General features: G+C 45.1%; 1 protein-coding gene across 1 annotated transcript in view; it reads right to left on the bottom strand.

Annotated features, from left to right (window-relative positions):
- The window catches only part of ABRACL (ABRA C-terminal like), an 11,553-nt gene extending 4,514 nt beyond the window's left edge, over window positions 1–7,039 (bottom strand). The window contains exon 1 of the mRNA XM_024194925.1: window positions 6,928–7,039. The gene's annotated coding sequence lies outside the window, so the exon portion shown is untranslated. The remainder of the gene's footprint in view (window positions 1–6,927) is intronic.
- Between the last annotated feature and the right edge of the window lie 2,089 nt (window positions 7,040–9,128).

Here is a 9,128-nt window from a genome sequence, read left to right on the forward strand (position 1 = left end):
TTGCCTCTGGAAATGTTTTGTAAGACTCTCTTGGCCAACTGAAATGCAACTTCCTTTGCCGTGAAATATGGCAACAATCAATGCTATACAATAGTTTAGGGCAGGAAGTGAAGAATAACTTATTTGGTAAAAAGACCGTAATTACCCAAATTGTTATTTGGCCAAAATACCAGGGTTAATAACCCTTTGCTTTTGAAAAATGGCATGTGATTTATAATGTGCACAAGTTTTCAGGGTCTCTTGCACCTCATTTAAAAGGCAGTGGCAATATGACTTTGCACCATGCTGATACATTACTTGATGCAGAGGGTAGAGGACCACCTACTAAATCGACATCATTTCTTGGGGCACCTAGCATTTTCTAGGCGGTCACCACCGACAAATTAAGCTTAGTCTTACTGACTAAGCAGGGCAGGTTTGACCCTGCTTAGTCAGTAAGAGTTGAAAAGATCACAATGTAGTGTCGTATGATGTACATCAACAAGCAATTACAAAGAAACCTGACTGGGCAAGTGCGATAAGGGTTATTTTGAGATGCAAACTGCACATCTCACTAGAATCTGACACCTTGAATGGGTCCAGTGGACATGGCCAGTTCCTGGAAGATAGATGGGGACCATTGCCTCTCTGCCAACAATGGCATGGAAGTACTTTATATGCTAAAACCCCAGAACTTTTATGGGAAATGCTTAACCCTTTTGACTGTGTCTTATCAAATAGTCATAGGGCAGTGATGATCAGAATAGGTTTTATTATTTTATTATTTAACAGATTTGTTCCATGTGTGTATTAAGAGTGAGATCAACTCTCTTTTGACTTGACAACAGTAAGTTTTTACTACTTTTAAACTCCTGTTAGCCCAGCAAAGCAAATTCCACTATGGAAGCATGGACGGGGTTCTTCTCTCTCTCTGTCATGCACCAAAAGAATCTTTAGCTTAGTCCCACTTTCAGATCCTTTATTACACATGCAAGAGCAAGGGACAAAATGTGATTTTCAGACCCCAGATTCAGTTTGCAAACTTGGTATCTAGAAAAAAATAATCTTTGTTCATATAAAGTGAGCAAGTTTGGCATGGAGTCATTGAGACAATAAACATGGGAGGCACCCCATTATGCTAGTTTTTCAGTGTTATATAACTCCTTCCTCTTGTGTTAAAAGTTTATTAGAAAAGCCAGCTCCACCAACTTTGTGGCTTTATAGGAAGATAGGCTCCTCACATGTGCACGGGTTAAGGGGATTTGGCACACACAACCTCATCCAGCCTACTTTTCCTCCCTAAAGCATGACAATATGACTGATCATGAATATGCAAGTGGATATTAGCAAGTGCTGAACAATATTCCAACAGCAGATGCTGCAGTGCTACCACCTCTTCAAAATGTGTTTAAAATTAAATGGCAACATGATATCAAAGTTCTAATTATATTAGCTGATGAAGCAAATGAATTCTTCAAACTTGATGTTCCATTTTTTTTTTTAATTTAAAGTGATGGCAAAGTGCTTTGAATTGTACAAGACACAGAAGACAACATACCCCAAGTCCCAAGGAGCTTAAGGCCTAAGAGCTGATCCTTCAAACATTACCAAGTGTAGTGCTTGCTACTGTAAGTAGTATCATTGACTTATATTTGAAAATGATTCTTTAAAATTAATTTAGAATTTCCCCCCACCATCAGTTTAGGAAAGAACATCTTGGAGCCTGAGTCTGAACTACTTCTTTATGCAAAATTCCCATGAAAAGTCAAAGGAGATTGTATAAGGCGTGCATAACTGGAAGAATGGACACAAAGTTATTATTTTAAGCAATACTTAGATATTATTCACTTTACTTTGGAATAAATCCTCCATGCCAAATGTCAAAGCAAATGTCAACTCTAACATTCATTATACTAGTGCTGTGTGTGGCATCCAACATGATTTTCACCAGGTATTAGGAAAACAAAATTTCTCTTTGCATCCTGGAAATTTGCCTAGCAGAAGAGTGTAATATTATTTTGCCTGCACACCTGGAAATATGTTGTCAGTGCCTCTCTGTGCCTCAGTTTTCCCATCTGTAAAATGGGGATAATGATACTTACCTCCTTTGTATAGTTCTTTGAGATCTACTGATGAAAAACACTGTAGAAAAACTAGGTTTTATTATTGTAATCACTTGTAGATCATTTTTATCACCAAAAATATGTCTAAAGTATCTGATGTTACAGCTATTCAGTGTAATGCTATGTTAGATTAAAAGCCTGAACCTGTTCCCACTGAAGTGGGAATGTCCACTAAACTTTCAAATAACTTCAGTAGAATCAGGATTGGTCCTACATGGTCAAGCTTTATGATGTTTGTATTTATTGAGATATGCTGGTGTAAGGTTTATGACTACTGCTCATCTAGTGCTAAAAGTATTACAATTCAATGGCAAAAATGTATGTTAATTCAGAGTTAAGGTTGCTTAGTGGTAGGTCGTCCCCTGGCAGAACACTCAATTAAGCAAACTCAAACTTCTGAAAACCAAGAAATGCACAGTTAAGGTTGCCAATGCAACCTTAACCTCTTTCCGCACTACCCCGGTATGCCCCGTTAACACCCATCATTTACTCTGCTAACCCCACAGTTGCTGAAATGTTTGCGTTTTGCTCAATTCAACTTTCTGCAAAAGGACAACATACCACCAACTGAAGGACAGCTATGTTACAGTGGAATAGTGTTCCTGGTCGTGTTTCAGAATAGTTGGATGGTGGAGTTTGTGGCAGGACACATGAGAGAAATCATAGGAGGGGTTTCTGTTCCAAAATACTGACAGTTTTAGGTTTGAGAGAAAGATCCTCTGAACCTTTTTCAACAGATATACCCCAGGTGTCAGAACTTATATTTTTCATTGTCATACCGTACACCTTTTCTGGTCAGCCACAAACCCTCCCATTTCCTATTTAATGTTCTTCCAAATTGTTGCTGTAACAATTTTTTCAGAGAAAATTATTACAGCTCCTGGACACAAATCTTTGATGCAGTCCAAATCTGCTCACTTACATTTTATGAGGTGTACACCAGGAATAAGGCACAGATCATTTCTACCAGAGTGAATCATCATAATGTCTGGTAGATCACAACCTTTTACATCACTGGTTAGATGCTGCAGAATGAGCAAAAGATTATGCCAGTTCAGGACACGTCTCTCCATCTAATCTATCTGTAATCAGCAATCTTCATGTCTTGGCGTACTCCTTGCCCTCACACAAACTTTTGCCACCTCATGATCCACCCAGAATCCTCATATTGGCAAGCCTGGCAGCACACACGTTTCTATAAATTCTTTTCCCTCAGCAATCAAGGTACCTGTGGTGTCAGTTCCAAACCTCCACACTATGTATCTTTGAAAATGCCATATTAATTTGCCCCAAGATCAAGAAGTAGCCACTTGCCCATTCCCACACACACACTTCCCAAGGGCAAGTAAAACACAGATTTTCTCAAACAACCAATCCAAGGCTTATCTACTACCCATCCTCATTTCCTGTCCCCTCCAGAGCCACAACCGCTCTCTCTGTGGCTATCCCGTCATCCCCTCATAGACCCCCAACAAAGTTCTCTGGCTCATCCCCACCTGATATAATAAAAATTCTGGTTTCTCTGGCTACTGCCTATTCTGCTGTGTTCACAGTAAACCTCCCCATAAAATAAAAACACATTATAAAAGAGAGAACTTGTAGCAAGCAACATGAAGTATTACATCTGATGGTACACATGAGGTGCATACAGGTATAAAGGATCAGATACTGCCTTGGGTAAAACTCGACAGACTGAAACCATTTTGACATGCATTACATCAATAATTTGATCTTTAGCTCTGAGCAAATAGACCCCACCTAGAAACTTTTTGAAAAATAGCTATTTTTTCAGGGCTTATATCTTTGCAACCCATAGCTCAAATGACCCCAAACTTGGGTCACTAACTCTACCCTGCACCCTGCTGAGGCACCAAATTTCAAAGAAATACAACTAAACCTGTCAGTTTTTAGAGGACTTAGAAAGGTCACCTGTTAAACTGAAGTCATGATGCAACCTCAATTAGAGTGGCACTACTGCAGCACTATAAAAACAGAGAAGTCCCTGCCCCAAAGAGCTTATTGTCAAATGGAACTGGTGGATGTGTGAAGGGTTTGTACATGGGTTGAGGTGCATGGGTCGAATTGTGGGGTGCAGGGGGGGTTGGGATGCATTGGCAGAGCTGTGGGGTGCAGGAAGGTTGGGGTGCATGGGTCAAACTGTGGGGGGATTGGGATGCATTGGCAGAGCTGCAGGTGCAGGGATGGGGTACACAAGCAGAGCTGGGGGGTGCAAGGACTCCCTCACCTCTCTTCCCTCCTCTACCACACATCCCCCTAAGCCCACTCCTTTTGCTGCAGCCCCAAACCACTCTCCCCATGTTTCTCCAATCCTCCACCCCCTAATACCACTCCCCCTCCTCTAATTTTTTCCCCAAGATACTTTGATTACAGTCCCCCACCCCCAAATAAAATTGCCACCCATGATTGACTAATTGCAGCAACCTCCGGCCACTCGGTGCGTAACTCCTTTTGTCTTAGGTAGGGGCTTGTCATTAATTTATGCTTAGTTATATTAATTGAAGGCTGAGTTCACCACTATCAATCTCAATGAGGCATAGGATAGGGATAGCTCAGTGGTTTGAGCATTGGCCTGCTAAACCCTGGGTTGTGAGTTCAATCCTTGAGGGGGCCACTTAGGGACCTGGGGCAAAATCAGTACTTGGTCCTGCTAGTGAAGGCAGGGGTTGGACTTGATGACCTTTCAAGGTCCCTTCCAGTTCTAGGAGATAGGATATCTCTATTAATTTAATGTCATTCATCCAGACTTTAGTAGCTCTCAGTTTAACAGTACAAGGCGGCAGAGAGAATCTGGGTTTTTGAGGGGTGCATGTAGGAACCTCTCAGTCAAATGACCCCAAATTTGCATCACTAATGCTATCCAGCACCCCCTGAGGCACACCAAATTTCCAAGCAAGCTGATTAACCAGTTGGATTTTAGAGCACTAGTAAGCCTCGAGCTTTAAAGCATATAAAACAGCAGGAATGGAAACAGGTCTAGTCATTTTTCTTATTGGTGTAGGCCTACTGTAAAAAATGTACATGAAATAACATTCTCAATTTAGGTCCCCCAAAGATTTAGTGGGTGCCATGCACTACCTTGGGTAAAACTTGACAGACTGAGACCATCTTCTTGACCCACATCACATCGGCAGTTTGATCCCTAGCACTGTGCAAAAGACCAAACAAAAAAACCAAACACACACACCACCTGGAAACTTTTTGAAACATTGCTATTTATTTCAAGACAGATCTCTGGAACACCAAGCTCAAATGACTCTAAATTTGTATCATTAACCCTACCCTGCAACTTCTCGAGGCACACCAAATTTCAAAGGAATCTGACTAAGCATGTCAATTATAGAGGACTTAGAAAGATCCATCTTTAAACAGAAATCATGATGCAACCTTAACTACAGTGGCACCACTGCAGCACCATGATAATGCCAAAGTTCCAATGCTGCTTGAAGATCTGCTAGCAAGAACCGTGTTTCCTCACTGAATCCTGCTGAAGTCAATAGAACTCATGAGTGCAAGGGTCCTTGTTAGAAGATTCTGTTACAGGATCAGAGTGTAAGATGTCCATTTCAAGAGACCATCCCTTTGAGCAAAATTTTTAAACATAACAATTAAAAAGAAGGCATACCGAGTGAGAATGCAGTAAAATGATTTCTGTTTCTGACCAACCTGTCTGCTGACCTTTAAACTCAAGGCTGTGAGATCTGACAACTCACATGAGGCAGAGATTTCTTTTGAGTGTTGTTGTAAATGGCTTATTGAAACACAAGCAGAAAAGCTCTTTTCCCAAAGGAGATGCTTCAAAAACTGCTAAAAACCCTCTCCAAATGAGTCAGACTTGGCAGGAAACTCTCTGGTGGTCTTGCAAATTTGTCAATTTAGTTTTAAACCAACCTGCATTTGGTCCCCGTTTGTGTTTAAAGGGCCGTAAGCACATTCCTTTGCATTAGCTTAGTGCTCAGTAAATAATAGGTCTGCATGTGGAGAATGACTAACTTCCTTCCTGATATATACTACACACCCTATTTGGTCATGGTGCCTCTCTTGGAGTAGCGTAGGGCAATCGAGTATAGGCTCTAGCCACACTTCAGCCCGTGCGCTTTGCCTTCCTGCTGACTCCAGATTCCGCTCTCTCCTGCATAGTCCCTCCTATGCATAATTACCAACAAACCGCGTTTGTCTCCCGCCTAGCAAGGGCAGCATGTATCAGAAATGCAATAAAGCAGCCGGTGGGAGGCCAGGAGGTGCGGGGCGTGGAGAGTGTGACCTGGTGGGGTTGTGACAAGCCAAGGCAGCAGCAGCGCCCCAAAGTACAGACCCGGAGGGGACACACACCGCACATTCCTTTGCCCTCGTCTGGAAAGAGCCTCGCGCGCGGGCAGCCCCTCTGCTCCATCCCCTGGACTGCCACGGCGCGGGCAGTCCAGGGAGGGCAGAGGAATGTGGCCTCCCCGGAGCTGGGACTGAGCGTGCGACTTGGCACAGCAGGGTGATCCCACCCCAGCCTTGTGCAGTGCGGTGTCACATGGGTCCCGGGTGCGGAAGCGCTGCCCGCAGGGTGCAGCCAGCCCCTTTCACTGCCGCGGGCCCCCCGGGAACAGAGACAGCAGCGCTCTGTGCTCCGGCCCCCAGAGACTCCACAGCCCGCCGCCCTCAGCCCCTGCCCCGCGAGCGGGCTCCCTTGCTGCGGCTCTGCAGTCATTCAGCGGCCGCGTGCGGGGAAGGCTCGGTGTGCAAAGTCCAGCCCCCGTCCCGTCCTCCCCGGCACAGTGCTCCCCGCGGCTTGGGGTGCCGGGCAGGTTCCACTCACCCGGTTATCTGCCCGCCCGGCGGCTTTTCTTGCCGTAATCAGAAGGGAGCCCTCTTGGAGCGGCCTGAGATGCTGAGTGCAGGAGGAGGAAGTGGTGGCTGGGGGAGGGAGGCAGAGAGTGCTGCAACAAGTATATTTCAAATGCAGGGAGAAAGTGCCGCCCACATGAATGGGGAAGCCTATGAGGATGGCGGAGGGGACATGGGGAGGGAGTGCGATTCAACCCAGAGTCTGCCTTTGTACAGCCCCAGCTCAAGAGGTCATGCAGGGGCTATTGCTCCCCCCAGCAGCCTCTCTCCCTGATCTTTTTGTTGTCTGCTGCAGGAGATTCCCCCCCAAGGTGACTTCCAGGAGGTTTAAGCACAGTGCTGCCTGGAGGCCAGGTCTGGGACTTGTAGGACAAACTAAATCATCCATCCCCATGCCGTTTAACATCAGACTTTCAAGCAGCAGCTACAAAACCAAGTGGGGAGGGGGTCAGGATACAATGACAACAAAAGGGATAGGATGACTTAAATCACTTTTTTTGTTCTTTCTTGACCGGCATTTATTCTGTAATATACTTTTCTATGTTGCCTTGGTGTAGGATTGCCTTTACCTCACCACTACACTTGCACCATCACTGGACCCCATAACACACAGTCGTTAGGCTGCCACAGAGCTGTCAGCCACACACTTCTAGGTGAATTAATTCAGCCATTGAAAGGGATGACAGAAACATCAACTCCAGGCAAGTCTCTAAGCTCCCATTGTGCAGGGATTTTTTTTAATGTTGGTATTTTTTATTAACTTGCCATCGGAGCGGCTCCAGGCACCAGCGCACCAAGCGCATGCCTGGGGTGGCAAGCCACAGGGGGCAGCCTGCCAGTCGCTGTGAGGGCAGCAGTCAGGGAGCCTTCGGCAGCATGCCTGCGGGAGGTCCGCCGGTCCCGCAGCTTCGGCGGCAATTCGGCGGTGGGTACGCCAAAGCCGCGGGACCGGCGGACCTCCGGCAGGCATGCCGCCGAAAGCCACCTGACTGCTGTGCTTGGGGCGGCAAAATACATAGAGCCACCCCTGGCAACTTGCCATCCACTTTTTTGTGGGCGGAGAGACAATTTTTGGCTAGAGCTGGTCAGGAAAATAATGTACTATTTCCTGCACAAACTCAAGGAACTTTGCATTCATCAGCTGACAGATAAGCCCTAACAAAATGAAATATTATTATTTATATAGCATCCAAAGGTGTGCTGTGCTTTACAGACATAAGAACCCAAGTCAATGCCCCCAAAGAACTTACAGTCTACTTAAGCACTCTACAGGCAAAGAAGAAGGGATACAATGCAAGATTTCCTCTCTCTCCCATGGTGTGCTATCGAAAATGTAACTTTTTCCCTTCTCTTCGTATATTTGGAGAAATAAAGGTTTGTTTTGTGTACAGTCCTCCAACATTGTGAAAAATTTATTGGGTTTGGACCAAAAGCCACAGATGGTTGTCTGTGCCTCTGCTTATCTATCAGTTCTACTAGATATGAAAATGGATATGATTCATAGATTTTAAGGCCAGCAGGGACCAATACGATCATCTAGTCTGACCTCTGCATAATGTTGGCCATAGTATCTCACCTAGCAATTTCTGCATAAAGCTCATAACTAAGGTTACATTTTAGTCATGAGTATTTTTAGTAGAAGTCATGGACAGGTCATGGGCAGTAAAAAAAATTCACTGCCCATGACCTTCCATGGTTTGTACTATATACCCCTAAAACTTGGGTGATCTGGGGTGGGGGACGGCCCCAGGGCACCGTGTGTGCCCACACCCAAACTCCTGGTGCTGCTGGGGCTAGGGGCGCGGTGGCCTGAGACTGCCCTAGCAGCAGCCAGTGCGGCTGGCTCAGGGACTGCCCGAGCTGCTCAGGCAGCCCCCGGGCGAGCCGCACCAACCACTACAGAAGTCCCAGAGGTCCCAGAAAGTCACAGAATCCGTGACTTTCCGGGTCCTCCGTGACAAACTCACAGCCTTACTCATAATTTCTGTTTGAGCTGTAACATCTTTTAAATAGATACCCAGGCTTGCTTTCAAGGCTTCAAGTAACAGAGAATCTGCCACATCCCTAAGATAGGTCTCTAACATAATGGAAAAGTAGAACATCATTTCCACAGAGAACAAAGAAGACTTACTGGCTGCAGATCTGAGAAACAGACTGACAGCAAGTCAGTGA

Source organism: Terrapene carolina, unplaced genomic scaffold (assembly GCF_002925995.2).
Source record: "Terrapene carolina triunguis isolate 2854851 unplaced genomic scaffold, T_m_triunguis-2.0 Scaffold85, whole genome shotgun sequence".
In the NCBI taxonomy this organism is placed as follows: domain Eukaryota; kingdom Metazoa; phylum Chordata; order Testudines; family Emydidae; genus Terrapene; species Terrapene triunguis.